Source organism: Triturus cristatus, chromosome 12 (genome assembly GCF_964204655.1).
Source record: "Triturus cristatus chromosome 12, aTriCri1.1, whole genome shotgun sequence".
Taxonomy (NCBI): domain Eukaryota; kingdom Metazoa; phylum Chordata; class Amphibia; order Caudata; family Salamandridae; genus Triturus; species Triturus cristatus.
The window spans coordinates 708142635-708159685 of record NC_140595.1 but is presented as its reverse complement, the minus strand read 5'-3'; the positions used below and the strand labels follow the sequence as shown (position 1 = coordinate 708159685).

The following is a 17051-nucleotide window of genomic DNA, read 5'->3' as shown; positions in this document are numbered from 1 at the left end:
TAATATGCATTAGCGTGAGAAAAGCAGCAAAAAATTACCTGCAATAATGTAAACCTTGATAATAGGCAGGTGTGGACTTAGCCCTGAGATCCACCTCCCATGTTACAGATGTCTAAGTCGGATTAATAGCAGGAGTTAAAATCCTGCGATAAAGGGGCCTTAGCGCGACTTTGATCATCGATTCGGGAGCCTGGGGCATCCTTGTAAATATCGCGATACAGTTGTAGCGATGTTTACCCATGTTGTTGTGTGAGGAACGCCCACTTTGCATGTCATTAGCGATAATAATCGCTGACATGCAAAGTGGAGAAAAGACGGCTGCAAACTCAAAGAAACACGCATTAGCGTGTCCTTGATAATAGAGCGATATTTAAATCGCCGCTTTTCGGCCGAAAACGGCCGCTAAAGCGGCGAAAGTGGGCTTGATATAATGCCCCGAACATTTAATGGACTAACGAACAGAAGTCTAAAGAGTGTTTATTTAATGAGGGATCTAGTGGACTTTCACACTGGACTGTCTCTTGCCCTCTTTCAGAATAGGCTAAATCTGTAATAGACTGTAGGACATGACATCATTAGACTGCTCTATGGAAGTTTAGAGGAGACTATATTTTCATAATAAATGAAACACATTCTGAAGGCTTGGCACCAAGGAAGATGATTCGTTTATTTGTATTTGATATGTATTTATAGGGCACCATTAAACAAGATTGTGCTTTCAGAGAATAATTCTAGCAAAAGGGGCACACACCTGAAAGATTGAATAAAGTTACAAGGAAACTCTGAGAATTGACAGATTCTGCGTAGAACCATTACCTTTGTGTGAAGTCATGACTGGCCTTCGTGCTGAATGTGCGGTGGATTTAAGTCTAGCTTGTGAAATCTAAATTAATGTATCATGAATTTAGTCTCCTCGTTTTATTTTTTGTGATTTTTCTGATTCTAATGGTTTTGCTCATCTTCTTAAAGTACACTTAAATTCAAATGCATCTAAAAAACAACTGGGCTCGGCTACTTGCAGTCATGGGGGGGGGGGGAGACCCCATCCAAGGCGCACTGCTGTACCAAGATGGAAACCACGGCTCTGAGCATCTCCGCGTCTCCCCTGGAAGAGAGCGCTCTACTCTGTAGCTCAGTCCACGAGTAATGAGGGAAGCTCTCCGGAGCCCCCAGGGTGCACCATCACTCTTCAGCGGACTGTCCACGGCTCTAGCCGGACTGGTCACAGCAGACGTGGGGTGAATCCCCGGTGGGTAGAGCCTGGAGGGGCTTCTTGCACTGAAAGGGCTGATGATGCGCAGTCCTCTCCCCAACAGCAAAAAAGAATTGAGAAATTGACTTTATATTCCCGTGCAGTCATGTACAGGATTTGAGCTGCAAACAAATAATAGTTCTTGATATGGTGTGAGAACATGAATTATTTTAATATTTCACGATTCTCTCCAGAACTGCCTGCAAGCACTTTTCTTTTTGTTTGCGGCCTGTGTGTTAGACACCAGCACAGCCCTGCAGGAGGAGACCTCTAACACAAAGCCATGGATAATAATGCAATCAAAGTCACTCCCCTCTCTTACATCATTCCCTCCTTGTCTTCTTGGTTCTGGGTCCTCCCAATACCTTCTCCTCCCCCCACACGCTTTCCATCTGAGTCACAGTAAGAGCTGCACGTCTCTCCCAGTGGCTACTATTAAAGAGAAGGGTCCCGCACAATGTTAGTACTGTGGGGGGGATGAATAATTTTCTATTAAAAACATACATAGCAATATTACATTGTATATTTAATTAAGAAAAAACTTGCACTGCGTTGGCCGGGAATCGAACCCGGGTCAACTGCTTGGAAGGCAGCTATGCTCACCACTATACCACCAACGCTTGGTGTACTCACTCGCCCCTGCCCTCTTTATATGAAGGGGCATAAGACGCGTTACACTCTCGCAGGGTGATATTTTTTAGGTTAACGGCACCATTTCCGCACGGACATTACAGCTCTAATCATGACCCTTGTAAGTCCCCCAGTCTGGCCGCTTCTGGCAGCCCCTCCGCAGGCGGAGCAGCGCTGACTGGAGCCCTCATCTTTACTCAGGGGTAACCAGCTGCGTCATTCACCCAGACCCGCAGGTGCCCGTATGCTGACTTTGGCTTCAATCCTGTTCTAGCAGTAGCCTTAGTATCATAAGCCCTAATGGGCCTCCTGGCCTGGTGTCGCTGCACATGCTGCACTGATACAAGCTACGCCCACGCGCCCTGGAATTGTGGATTCGAGCTGTCTCGAGGGGCGGGTGCGTGCCACCTGCAGGGCATAGATCGCGTGGTCCCTAAGGGATTGTCCCGCTCCAGACATTCAGCTCTAAGGGAAGTGATGGAGGACCCCTCCCCCCCCTCCCTCTCACCCCCTCCCCCCATCACTGCAAGAATGTCCACAATGAACTAGAAAAGAGAGCGGCCCGGAAGGGGTGTCTGCAGAAGAGCCGGAGAGAGGTCAGCCTTCAGTGTATAGAAGTGCAATGGGACACCAAACTCACCACTGTGTGTAAGGGCATCACGAGGGCACGGGGAGATGGGACACCAAACTCACCACTGGGTGTAAGGCCATCACGAGGACACAGGGGACAAGGGACACCAAACTCACCACTGTGTGTCAGGGCATCACGAGGACACAGGGGACAAGGGACACCAAACTCACCACTGTGGTATCACAGGAGCACAGGGAGAAGGGACCCTGAACTCACCACTGTGTGTCAGGGCATCACAAGGGCACGAGGAAAAGAGACACCAAACTCACCACTGTGGTGTGCAAGGGCATCAGAAGGGCACAGTGAGAAGGGGCACCAAACTCACCATTGCATTTAAGTGATCACACGGGCCTATCGGAGGCACAATGTAGCAACATCCTTCTGAGGCGACCTGGGTCCCCATATCGACGTCACGCGCTGGACGGAACCAGACGCGACCTGTGCCGGGGAGGCTATGCGGCTGAGACCCATCTCCTGTTCTATGGGGTGACCTTTAATACACCCCTTCTCGTTAGGGGTTTTTGAGGAGGTGAAACAAATCACTGGGGTTCAGTTGCCAGAGACCCCACAATGCACCCTACTTGGGTGGATGCTGAATACACATGGGGTGGGGGAATAAAAGAATGATGGAGGACGATAAATACACACTAATTAATGGCCAAACCCACTACCTAAATGGTGACCGGTCCAGGTGCCACAGTGGAAGGCTGGTACCACCAAGTGTGGTGTGTTCTGAGGATGGGAAACCTCACTCATCCAGTCAAGGGTGTGGATAATTTATTTCCACCAGCATGGGCCCTGCTCCTGACATTATTTTGCAAAAGTCCACTGAGGGCTCAGATGCCAAAGGGCACCACGGCTGCTACTACTGTAGCCTACTACATGAAGGAGAGATGGAATTCAAGGAAGGGGCGGCTGAGCTTCGGTCAGTTCATTCTGACCAGCACAAAGGGGTCGATTTCTGAGAAGAACCATTTAAGTGGCTTGTCTCTGGTGAGGAGAAAGGGGATGGTGGTGCCACTGGAGTCAAGCTAGCCTGGCTGATGAGGGGTGATGCCCCGAAACTGATCCCAGGATTCTTGTTTCTAGTCCAGGGAGGACCTGGCCGGGCAGTTCGGGATGGACTGTTCACATGGGGAGCAGGGTCAAGACTAATTTGCATATTGCTGGGTTTAAAATGGAATGGAATCATTTGTTTTCCGTTCCAAAACTGGAAAGAATGATTCATCATGAGCGGCCTTATAGTAATACCACAGCGCTCTCTCTTGCCCTGCAACTGAAGTGTCCAACACAGAGTTAAGGTATAACATTAAGCCGTGTGGGCAGGAGTAAGACTGCGGTATTTCCTGTTAATAATTACAGAATTGTGACATAGCTACATTTCACGAAACGGACAGCACTCAATATTGTTGTTACTCATTGCATGTAAAAGACGCGTTTTTTTCAAAAAGTAAGGTTTGTGCGGAAACGTGTGAAGGCAGTATAGCTGAGGCATGAAGACTTCTAAATACGCATAGCAATTTATGAGGAGCAGGTTTGTTCCGCTTGAATCCATGTGAGCTCGATCCGCATCCGTTTACATCAAACGAGCCTTTTTAAATGCAATTACTTATTTGATTTAGAAAGTAGCCTCTACTCCCATTTTTCAATTGAAAAAGCATATATTTATGACCCCGACATGATTTGAACACGCAACCTTCTGATCTGGAGTCAGACGTGCTACTGTTGCGCCACGAGGTCTGTTGTGCTTCTTCAGGAAGGTTGGATAGGACTACTGTACATAGACGGTCATGAAGTGTTGCTGAGGTGTTTTCTTGTTTTCAGAATGTTCTGTGGGATTTACAAGATTAAGATGCTTGGCTAACTCTACTGGCGGGACACTCAAGCAAGTGTTCCTAAAGTAAACATTTCAATAACACAAATTAATCAACAGCACTCAATTGGTTTGAAAGTTAAATCGAACTACGATTTTGTATGTACTACTTTATTTTCGCAACACCCATATACTTGCTTGGCTGCTGGCGCTGCTAGTTCATAGTCCCGTCAAGTGCGACATAGGCTGGGAAAAAAACTGTTCTCATATCACAATGTTTGACATTTGTCATGCACGTCAGTCGAGATCCTATAAACTGGGCGGACAGACTTTTTGTTAAAATGTCACACTCCTCGAGGGCACGTCATTCCTGCAATCTAACACACAGGATACACCCTGTTAATACTCACTCATCCGTCCCTCGCTGATTTTGTCGCATCGTCAAACTCTGTCAGTCTCTGCCAGAGTCTATCACCTTCTGTTTTCGATCATTGGGCTCTATTTCAGGGCCTTGGGGTTCTAGGTTCCACTTAGCCTAGACTATTTCTGGATGCTCCCCTTACTTCACATGCGAACCATCCTACACTGCTACCAACTGAAAGGGCCCATAAATTCTAGCCCTGTTCTAGAATAAAAATTCAATGGTTCTTTTTCACAGCATAAAAGTGTATAGGGAAGAAAAGTCATTAGATGGCCAATCAATGAGTCAATCATTCTCCTACACACATAGTAGCCACACACAACTACTTAAGGTTAATTTGATTTATTAAAAAGTAAACAATAACTGAACACAAAGACACCACAATACGAGAGTGTAAAATAACATCTGAATTAGCATGAAGCCAAATCTGCATATCCAATTTAGATGATGCAACATGAGCAATACAATTAGTTCAAGAAGTAAGATGCAAAAGATCAGAAAGCATGAGTTCAAGTGTCCTGCATCGAGGGTTGGAGAGTGAATAGCATTAAATCCATCCCTACTCTAGCACTAAAGTGACTTCCCTACTATAGCATTTTCAGATGAAGGAGTAAACGTTGACAGTATGCGGAGTCTTCCTAAGAAGTCTCTCCACAATCAATGAGTCGTGTAGCATAAAGCTACCAAGACAGAGCTTAGTCTAAGAGGCTCTCTCTCCGAAGGCAAGGAAGAAGTGGGCACTTTCCCTACTCCCAACAACACATTATTCGTGGATCAATTTCCCAGAATTTAGTGTGAGTCTCACCATCTACAGTGGATACGATCCTGAAGGTGGTTTTCCATGGGACAACGGTGTTCTTTTCCTTGATACCTTTCGTCCTTGGTTCCCAGGCCTTCGCCTGTGCGAAGCACAACGACCTTCCTTTATCGACTAAAGCAACACAATTGTAACTTCTTCTCTCCTTGTCTTACTAGTTAAACAAAGGCATTATTCTTAGCTAACGAGAGCGCTTCTTTTACCTGCAACACAAAATATGAGAAAGAACAGAGTGCACAGCATGCATGAAATTCAAACCGATAATTCTAAGGCGAGAGTTTTCCAGGGTATTGCATCGGCGCCTAAGAGGCTCAGCTAATATAAGAAAGCATCATATGAGCTTTACGAACTGGCATGGAAATAAGGCACTTTCAATTAACGCATTTACCTACAGGTAAAATGTCACAATTGATGAGCACATTTAGTAAATTGATAATTGTCAGATGCACAACACGAGTTGTTCACGTTAATGTTTTGTGCTAGTTACATTCACTTTCTACTTGATTCGCATACATAGTGGCCCTGAGTGTTAAAGCTCTCCACTGAATAGGAAGGGACTGTTTGTTGCACAGTAAAGGTGCCCAGATATTCTTGCTTGGTGTAGCGCGATTAGTAGGATCACTTGATCGCGCTGAAGGCGGGGTTGTGAGCACTTGTTAGCTTTGTGAGCACAGGGCAGCGCGCTTTTTGAGGAAGAAGGGATTACTGGGTGCTGGAGGTGTAGGCAGTTACCAAGGGGGAGAATGCCAGCAAGAGAGCCCAGTAAAAAGCGCAAAGGGGTGTTGACCCCAACCTGGCTCAGCTATTAAAGCTTGTTTTAGCAAAATTGGGGGACGATGAGAGTAGTGAAGACGAGCTGGGAGTCACCGAACCGGACAGGGGCCAGGACCCAGAGCCTGTCCCAGAGGCAGATGTGGTAGAGCGCCCGCACAGATCCAAGGTCCCTCCCAGGGCAGCTTTCCCTCCATTAGAGAAGAGGCCCAAGACACAGTCAGGGAAAGCAAAAGAGAAGAGCATTAAGGCCACGAGGCAAGACAAGAATAAGAAAAGTGGGCAAGGGGCAGTTGAACCGGAGCAGCCGCCCCCCCCAGCCAGAGACCCCCATAACACCACCCCGTGTCAACCAATGCAAATAGGCCCAAAAAATGGGGTGTGAGATGAGGGTGGGACAATACTGGCAGAAATCAGGGGTGCATTGAAAGCATTAGCGCCTGCACCTAGTTCTGAGTGTCCTGCAGTGCCAACAGAACCACTGGTAATTATACCTGCGCCCCAGAAGGAGCAAGGGAGGCGCTGCCATTAGTAGTTACTAGCCAACCCACAGTGCAGCCACGGGGAGACACACATTCCACAGCTAGTATTTTAGCGTCGGTGGCTGCATTACTGGCTAAGTTGGCCAGTACAGTACTGTTGCGCCATCTACAGTGGGTACGATCCTGAAGGTGGTTTTCCATGGGACAACGGTGTTCTTTTCCTTGATACCTTTTGCCCTCGGTTCCAGGCCTTCTCCTGTGCGAAGCACAACGACCTTCCTTTATCGACTCAAGCAACACAATTGTAACTTCTTCTCTCCTTGTCTTACTAGTTAAACAAAGGCATTATTCTTAGCTAACGAGAGCGCTTCTTTTACCTGCAACACAAAATATGAGAAAGAACAGAGTCCACAGCATGCATGAAATTCAAACCGATAATTCTAAAGCGAGAGTTTTCCAGGGTATTGCATCGGCGCCTAAGAGGCTCAGCTAATATAAGAAAGCATCATATGAGCTTTACGAACTGGCATGGAAATAAGGCACTTTCAATGAATGCATTTACCTACAGATAAAGCGTCACAATTGATGAGCACATTTAGTAAATTGATAATTGTCAGATGCACAACACGAGTTGTTCACGTTAATGTTTTGTGCTAGTTACATTCACTTTCTACTTGATTCGCCTGGTACTTTACATTATTACAACAAAGGATTATATGCGGGTGTGGTCTACACGTGATTATAATGCACCCCTACAAATAAAATGCGATATCTGCTCTATCAGTACTTTCTGGCCCCCAAGGAAATGATTGCGAGTACCCACGCGTTAGGATTTCCCCCAAAAATTATTATTAATTACGCGTTGAAGAGTAATTGCGTAATTATCTGTAACTCTGCAAGAAAGGGTAACACAGAATTATTGAAATTACTCCAAATACTCCATCATAACTAAAATTCCGCTCAGCCCAGAGTTAATATATAAGAAGGACCAGTGTGAAGGCTGGACTACGACTGGTGATAGTTCCTGTTAATATTATAAGCGCTTAAAAAAAGTATATAGATATATATATTTTTTGAACACAAAACATCCCCGGAATGAAAGTGCACTCAAAACCAGCTCTTTTCCACAGGCAGAACAGCATTTATTCAAAAAATTTAAGTCGGCAGTCCAGCCGCGAAAGTGCACCGTCCCTGATGTCTGGGAGCCATGGAGACTGATGAACTAATCAGAGTTTCCCTTTGGATTACCAGCTGGCTTCAAACACGAACAGCTTTCATTCTGGAGGCCCATCGGAGGGTTTATGAAACTGACGAAATGCTGTAATGGGACAGAGCCTACTAAGGAAATAATTATGCAGAAGGTATTTAAATGTACTAAACAGCAAATAATTACGGACTTCCTTTTCCAGCATGCAACACCATGTTGTACTCACCTGACGCCCATTGGAGGGTTTTAAAAGTCACATGCTGCAAAATGCTTTCTTTCTATCCCATTACATGTCGATGCCTGTGATCAAGGGGATTTAAGCCCCGAAACGCGTAAGGCGAAGGAATCAACTCTGTGTTTGAATAAATGCTGTTCTGCCTGTGGAAAAGAGCTGGTTTTGAGTGCACTTTCATTCCGGGGATGTTTTGTGTTCAATAGATATATATATATATATATTTGTAGAAACATATAAAAACAATGCAAATTATTCGTGACTTCCAGGTGCCTTAGCAATTTGTGAGGAGCAGGTTTGTTCCACTTCAATCCATATGAACTTGATCTACATTTATTTATTCATTAAAATGGTATTTATTAATATTTTTTTCTACTTTTATTAAGAACATTATCTAAAACACGCTATTACATTTCATGACAAGTGCAAAATACAAACTCCCGTTGTGATCCAGACGTGATTTGAACACGCAACCTTCTGATCTGGAGTCAGACGCGCTACCGTTGCGCCACGAGATCACCTGGGAGCCCGGGTGCAGAATGATCGACAAGTAAACATGAAGGTCACTGAGGGACTGCCACTGAGATATTAATTTGTTGCTTTTCCAACAGGAAATAAAGGCTTGGGATGAATTACGTTATTCTGTTAGCGGACCCTCAGCCAAGTGTTTTTACCGTAGAAATGTACAAATTACTGAATAAATCGGGCTGGCCAGGACGATTCATTCGGGCTAGAAGGCTAACTGAAGCTCCTGCGTTGTATACCCCCGAGCCTTTCCTGTTACCCCTAAACTTACTTTTCTGCTGGTGCTGCTGCCTGATGGTCCGGTCAAGTGTGACGTAGACTGCAAAAAAGAAGCATTTCTTCCATCATCACAAGATCAAACAGTGTCACGCAGATCAGCCGAGAGCCCACACAAAATATTATTATTCCAGACCGTGGCAACTTTGGAGGTGATACTGGGAAGCTATATGTATCCCCCAAACGGTTTGGGCAAATGGTCCAATATTTGCAGAACGCCATGGCCGACATGAGGACAAAAAAAAAAAGAAAAAAGAGATCCCACGAGCTCAGCGGGAAGACCTTTCAGCTCCGCCTCTCGGACCATCATTGGGAGGAGCTGTGTTTTGGAGATCACCTTTTTTTCCGCAATTAGTTAGAATGTCACGCATGAGTTCTAGCGGAGAGATGGCTCTGGGGTGATCTGTGTCAGTTGGCATTACTCAGCTGTACACTGAGAGCCCTGAAACAGCGCCAGACAATGCTGCCCCCCCAAACCCCTGTGCACAGGGGTACCACGTTGGGGTCGCTACTTGCGCTATGCAAATGTCCTGAACTTTACAGTCCCATATAACTCTTCTGTTGTATGTAGTGCGTGGCTCCAGGAGCATCAGAAAGGTATCTATCAACAGTGCAGCAGGTGCAGTTGCACCGGGGTCGTTGGGTTTGAGAGGCCCACCACACCCCAACTACTGTTGTCGTTTACTACTTGGCTAGAGGCATGGGTGCATTCCCTTGATTGTGTGAGGGCACCAGGTACCCTCACTGCACCAGGGGCCAAGGTCGCCTGTGCGAGGGATTGTGCTAATGTGTAAACCGGGGAGGAAGTGGTGCAAGGACCTGGATTTTCACAATTCATAAAAAGAATTATTAAGAATAATTTAGATGGTTGCGATTGGTGGTGACCAAAAGCGAAACACGAATTTCACACATAACAAGGCGGATTTAATTTGCCACTATGCACATTTTTATTCAACTATTGTTTTATTTTTTAACTTGTTTTGTGGGGTTTGCGCCATGAATTACCAACCATCAACAACAATTGGAAACATTTAATAAAAATTGAGAAAACAAAATAGAATGGCACATTTTTCTCAAAAAACAAAGACAAATCCCCCAGGCCTGGTAAAAATACAAAGAAATAAAGAAGGCAGATGATGCAAATAGAGCAAGGAGCACACTGTTCCATGTGTGGGTCTCATAAATAACCACTGAGCAGAAATCACCTGAAAACACTTCGGAGAACAGATGAGGCAACGAGAGTCGAGAAATGAAAACCATCCCCGGCCCTTCAAAGAGAGGGAAGAGGCGGCAAGGGCCACTGTCAACGTGAAGAGTCAAGGTCTGGGTGGACACCCCAGGGGGCTATGGAGGGGATGGGGTGGGGTCTCTCTTCTCTAGTAGAGGCCGCCTGGGCTTGTCATACATACTCTGAGTGAACCTGGAGGCGGCCATGTTCTTTTGCAGAGTAGGGGCACCAGCCCTGGTGATGTCTACAGAGTCCTCCTGGTGGTCTCAAGCTCCAGGGCAGTGTTTGTTTCCATTCACCAGCCTTCAGACATCTGACCCTGGGTTCTGCACCTCTAGAAAGAAGCCAAGGGGCGCCATCACTTCCAGCACATCACTGCAGGACAGCAACACCCCTGGGGGTGAGGGTTGGAGAGAAGACTGGTCTTGCACCTTACTACCGAGTACCGACCCATGCTCTATCCCAGCCCCGCAGTCTTGTTGTCTGTTTGCCGCCCCCTCCCAGCTGCACCCAGGGCCCCTCCTCTGGGTGCGGCAGGCGCCGCTTGACCCTTTGGTAAATAAGAGGTGGCTTTGGGGGAAACTTTCCGCTCCCTTCCTCCCAGTGACGTCATTCTATATGACGCTGTCCTAAGGTCTATCTCCAGCCAGGCCCGGCCTCGGGTGGGTAAGGACGCCCGATGCTCCGGAGAGAGAGGCCAATGCTGTAAATGTAGCCGCGTGAGAGAGAGCAGCGGAGAGAGCTCGTGAGCCGCCGCCAGAGCCCCTCCCGCGGGGCAGTTAAACCTAGGGTGACCAACTGGCATTGGTGCAAATTCAGGACGGTGAGTGTAAAAATTCAGGACAAAGGGTCAAAATTCAGGACACAAATTCAGGACAGGAGGTCAAAATTCAGGACAAAACTTCAGGACAATAGGTAAGTTTTACAGACACATCAGAGGAGGTCGCGCAATAGTATATAAGTAAGCCCAGCCATATCCAAACATATTCAACCATTTGAAAACCTATCCATCATGTATCTTTCCATCTATCATTTCACTCATCCATCCCTTCATCCATCCTTTCACTCATCCATCCATTATCCATCCATCCACCCTTTCACCCTATCCATCTGTACACTTATCCATCCACTCTTCTACCCATCCATCCATTCACTCATCCATCCAGCCATTTACTCTTTCACCCATCCAGCCATCCTTTCACTTATCCATCCACCCAGTCACTCATCCTTCCACCCATCCACTCTTTCAGCCATCCACCCATCCTCCCTTTCTCTCTCCATCGACCCTTTCACTTGGCCATCCTTCCTTCCAGCCATCCACCCACCCATCCATCCATCTACTCATCCACTCATGAATCCATACATTGACCCTATCACTTATCCATCCTTTCTCTCATCCATTTATCCTTTCACTCCTTCACTCATCTACTCATCTGTTTGTCCACCTACCCTCCCTTTCACTCACTCACTCATCCTTACATCCACCCTTTCACTCATCCGTCCATCCATTCACCCTTGCACTTATCAATTCATCAATCCATCCGTCATTTCACTCATCCATCCACTCACTCATCATCCACCTTTTCACTCATCCATCCTTTCACTCATCCATTCACCCTTTTACCCATCCAGCTACCCTTCCACCCATACATCCAGCTATTTACCTTTTCTCCCGTCCATCCTTCCACTCACTCATCAATCCATCCATCCATCCATCCATCCTCTCGCATTATCCATCTATTCAATCTTTCATTCCTCCATTCACCCTTTCACTAATTCATCCAGCCATCCATCCATCCCTTCACTTACTCACTCACCCACCTTTTCGTATTAATTTTGAGCTGAGCCTTTTTGAGAAGAGGCCCATCAAGAACTTCACCCTCGCTGCAGGAGCCATTCCAGGACTGGGACAGAAGCCAACCAGGGCGGGGACAGGATCCACCACAGGGGGGGAGGGGGGGACAGGAGCCATCACAGGCGGGGGGGCCAGGAGCCACCACATGGGGGGACCGGAGCCATCACTGGGGGGCGCAGGAGCCATCACAGGAGGGGGAACAGGATCCACCAGGGTGGGCACAGGGGTGGGCATGCAGTATTCTAGTATCATCTCGGTCTCTTCCAGGGTGGGGTAGGGCTCCTCACCCCCTCCTGGACAAAACAACGAGAAGACAGGCTCTTTCTAAAATTTTAGTTATGCCATCCCCCCACTGTGATGTACAGTACTTAAAGGAGATACTCCAAGAGAACTGATTTAACTGATTGTCCTCCATACTTTGTTAATCAGTGTGGGTGCGATTGTGCCATCTTTATTTTATTACATTATAGACTGCATGTTTGAAGAACCAATGTTTGCTTACAATTTAGTAACAGTAATTAAGCTCTGTGAAGAGAACCACGTGGTGCCTTGGTGTACTCAGGGCCGGTTCTAGGATGTCTGGGGCCCTGGGCAGAAAGGGTATGTGTGAGGCCCCTCTAAATTGCAGAGACATGACGCATTCAGGGCTGTTTGCATCTGAATAGATGCCCCTTGTTGGACTTGGCCCTTCTGGCAGGTTCACCCCCGGGACTTTTTGCTTTTTATGGGTGACTTGGTGTAATGATTTTTGGTTTAGGCGCACTTTACCGCTGTGTCCCAGGGTAAAGTGCGTGCGTGTGTTGAGGTTGGCCTGCCCTCCCATAGGAATGCATGGGGGAATGTATGTGTCCTGGTAGTTCCTGATGCGTGGGGTGTGCAGGCCCGAGTTTGGTATGTGCGGACTCGTGTGAGTGAATGCTGCGCGATGATGTGTGCAGCGTGCATGTACGTAGTGTGGAAGTGCCACTTCTAGAAGTGGGCACTTCAGTGTGCAGTATGAAATGTGTGGCTTGTCTGGCGATTGGCTGGTGGGGGTCATGTGACGGGTTAGGGAAATCCCCAGAGTCAGGAGGAGTCACCCAGTGGTGAATGGGGAGTTAGCATGCTGATGGCTGGGGAGGAGTATACCTGGGTCCTGAATAGGACAGGGCTTTCCCCACACAATGCTGGCGCCGGCCCCTGTGGTGCGTCTAATGACCCTAGCCCTGCCAGTGAATAGGGAGAGGGGCTGAGCAAAACAAAGTGCTCAGGAACCTGTTGGAACTGGTTCGCCCCTTCCCTGCACCTTTAGACAAAGACTTTTACTGTATAAAAAGGGGCTGTGTCCCCTTACAATTTGTTCTCTTGCAGGATCCACTTGAGGGGGGGCCTGCTGCTGCTGGGCGCCAGGAGAGACCGCCACTGGGGATTGCCTCCCTGCTGGAGGGCCCTGTGAGCTGGCTCTGGGCCCAGTCTTTGCCCCCCTGGCTTTTGAAAACTTTATTGCTAGACCCTTTTGCTTGTAGCGCCTGGGAGCGCTGTGATTTACTGCATAGCGCTAGGAGCGCTTCATTTTGATGCCCGGGCGCTGCCAGCGCGCTCCGGTGTCGCCCCGTCACAACCGAGGGAATCCCCGGCGTAGGGATTCCCCCCCTTGGGTATCGGATCGAGCGGGAGCCCACCCCGCATTGTGGGTTCGTTGGCGGGTGCCCACCCCGCTTATCTGATCCTTTCGTTGGCGGGTGCCTACCCCGCTTATGGGTAGTGGTTACCGAGGGAGCCCACCCCTCTAATCACCGAGACGATCACCGCCGCAGCCCGGAGTCCCGGCCGCGTCATCCCCCTGCCGCGCTGTGATTGGTTCAGCGGGAGGGGGTGTGACCCACGTGTTCCCAGCCCCGAGAGACGTCACGCTGAGAAAGGGAGCAGGCGGGAGCCCACCCCGCGCTCCGGCGACCAGGAAGTACGGCCCCGAGGAGCGGAGTCCCCGAGGACAGCCCGGTGAGTGGGGAAGGGCTCGGGGACTCCGCACGAGTAACGTGGGTGCCGGTCCCAGACCGGTTAATCTTGTGAGCAGCCCCCGCCTCCGGCGCGGGCCCATGTTACTGAGAGCCTCGCGCCGAGGCTCCAACGACGGGGGCTGGATGTAGTAGAGCCTGTGAGGCTCCCATAAGGCGCATGGATTTCAGAGCCGGTTGAGGCTCCAACGAGGGGCACTATATTTCCTCAGAGTCCAGTGTGACTCCAACGTTACGGGGGCAATTATTTGGCAATCGCGAGTCCCCCGAGAGGGACTCCAACGACGGCGCATTTGTTTGGTTGAGCCCACGAGGCGCCCCTATTGTTGTGGTCCAGAGGGGGCTCCACAGGCACAGCAGTGCCCACGCTCATTTGTCTCCAGCTGCCCAGCACTTAGTGGGCAGCTGCATCGTTTAGGTTGTGGCCCTCGGAGTTTTGGACTGTGCCTCCTGCGCAGCCTTGCCCCTGACTTTGTCGAACACAGGGCGTCCTAGCCCTGACGAGGCCAGTTGGCCTAGGAATTGCCACAGGTGGTGGCATATGAGTTCTTGCGCAATTGTTCCTTTCCGTGCACCTCTGAATGTGTTTCAGTGCGTCATGTGCCTTGCTTTACACCTCTGAATGTGTTTTGATGCATCATGTGTTTTCCTTCCCTACACCTCTGAATGTGATGCATCATGTGTAACGTTCTATTACCCCTACAGGTATTGTTATACTTAGGTGGTTGTTTGCTTTCTCCTAGTACAGGTGGTGCTAGTGAGGTTCCAGTCCCCTGCGTGACAGTTTCCTAAGGTAGTTAGGGTTGCGTAGGTGGTACTTACCTGATACCAGTAAGTACTGGTTGTGTGCTATACATATTATTTTTGTGCTACAGTAATTTTATATATTTTATGTGCTAAGTTCTAAAAGTGCTAATTCCTGACAGTGGTCCAGGTGGCCCTGTCTTGTACATATCCCTTGTAAATTCTGCCCGTGCCTGTTGGCACATTGTAAAGTGTGTGTTTTCATCTGATGTGTTTTACTATAATACAAAGGCTATTTTTATAGAATACCTTGTGTGGAGTTTCCTTTGTGGTGGGCCTTGGGTGTTGTTGCTGGGTGCGCGCGCAAACGCTTTACACATCGCCTCAGAGATAAGCCTGACTGCTCGTGCCAAGCTACCAAGGGGGTGAGCAGGGGTTATCTTTGGCGTGTAACTTCCTTGCCCTGACTAGAGTGGTGGTTTCTGCCTGGCTTTAGCGCAAGCCCTAGCCAACCAGAAATCGCCATTTCTAACACCCCTGCTCCTAAAGCTACAGCCCCTCCCTCTCAGTCACCTTCAAGCACCTCGGAACAGCTCATCAAGGGCGGAAGGTGTGAGGGTTGCCATCCCGCTGTGCCTCTCCAATGCTGCTGGGGATCTGAGGTTTGGTACTGTATCGGAGTCTGTTACACCCGACCTCAACAGCATCGGAGTCAAGCAGGGAGGTGGGTGGAAGCTGTGCCAGCTTGAGGGTGGTGCGATTGGTGCCCGGTTACAATTACGGACAAATGGCGTCCGTTAAAGAATCCTTCACGGACAACGGACAGACGGCCGAAATTACGGACTGTCCGTGAAATTTACGGACGGTTGGTCACCCTAAACCATGAAGCCTGTCCATGGAACCGAGGCAGACCCCGGGCCCCGGCAGGCTGTGCCAGCTGGTTCTGAAGTGAGACTGAGAGCTTTTAAAGCAAGAGTATTGTGAGAGATGTGCTGCGATCTGAGGGCGGCTTAAATGCAGGCAGAAAGCGCTAAGTGAAATGAAGTGCTAGCTTGGCGCTTGTAAGGCATAATGATAATCCGATATTTTTTTAAACATAGTTTTCCATAGCCCAGTGCTCTAGACTCAGCTGGAATTCTGCCTCAAACTACTGTAGTAAGCAGGTCTCTGTGGCGCAATCGGTTAGCGCGTTCGGCTGTTAACCGAAAGGTTGGTGGTTCGAGCCCACCCAGGGACGGGTTCTTTTATTCAAAGTTTGCATTCCCTGCTCTCTGCTCTTTTCCCTTCTCCTATACCACCGCTCCCTGCACCTGCTGTCCTTCACCTCACCTTAAATGCCAAAAAGAAACATCCACCCCTCGAGCGGGGTTTAGGCGCTCAGTTGACTAATGCATCCACTGTAGGGGCCTGTGCCTGACCTCCTCGTCACAGGTTCAAATACCTCCGGGTTCACTCACCCTATTATCCATCTGAGGTCGATAAAATGTAATTGGGTAACAATAAACATCTGTTATTCAGCGCCAAGATACCCCGTTAGGGGTGAACCTGCGCTTTACAAATACACATATCACGTTATCTAGTGCTGGCCGAACCTGACCACACCAACCAACTTTTAATGGACTAACAAACAGAAGTCTAAAGAGTGTTTATTTAATGAGGGATCTAGTGGACTTTCACACTGGACTGTCCCTTGCCCTCTTTCAGAATAGGCTAAATCTGTAATAAACTGTAGGACATGACATCATTAGACTGCTCTATGGAAGTTTAGAGGAGACTATAGTTTCATAATAAATGCAACACATTCTGAAGGCTTGGCACGAAAGAAGATGATTCGTTCATTTGTATTTTATATGTACTTATAGGGCACTATTAAACAAGATTGGGCTTCCAGAGAATAATTCTGGCAAAAGGGGCACACACCTGAAAGATTGAATACAGTTACAAGGAAACTCTGAGAATTGACAGATTCTGTGTAGAACCATTACCTTTGTGTGAAGTCATGACTGGCCTTCGTGCTGAATGTGCGGTGGATTTAAGTCTAGCTTGTGAAATCTAAATTAATCTATCATGAATGTAGTCTCCTAGTTTTATTTTTTTGTGATTTTTCTGATTCTAATGGTTTTGCTCATCTTCTTAAAGTACACTTAAATTCAAATTAATCTAAAAAACA

General features: G+C 48.0%; 3 non-coding genes across 3 annotated transcripts; 1 reads left to right on the top strand and 2 right to left on the bottom strand.

The window, feature by feature from the left end:
* Positions 1 to 1800: 1800 nt before the first annotated feature.
* Positions 1801 to 1872, bottom strand: TRNAG-UCC (transfer RNA glycine (anticodon UCC)). The gene has a single exon. It is a non-coding gene; the product is annotated as a tRNA-Gly (tRNA).
* Positions 1873 to 8702: 6830 nt separating this feature from the next.
* TRNAW-CCA (transfer RNA tryptophan (anticodon CCA)) lies at positions 8703 to 8774 on the bottom strand. Its single transcript has one exon. It is a non-coding gene; the product is annotated as a tRNA-Trp (tRNA).
* A 7270-nt stretch (positions 8775 to 16044) lies between these two features.
* Positions 16045 to 16118, top strand: TRNAN-GUU (transfer RNA asparagine (anticodon GUU)). The gene has a single exon. It is a non-coding gene; the product is annotated as a tRNA-Asn (tRNA).
* Positions 16119 to 17051: the final 933 nt, after the last annotated feature.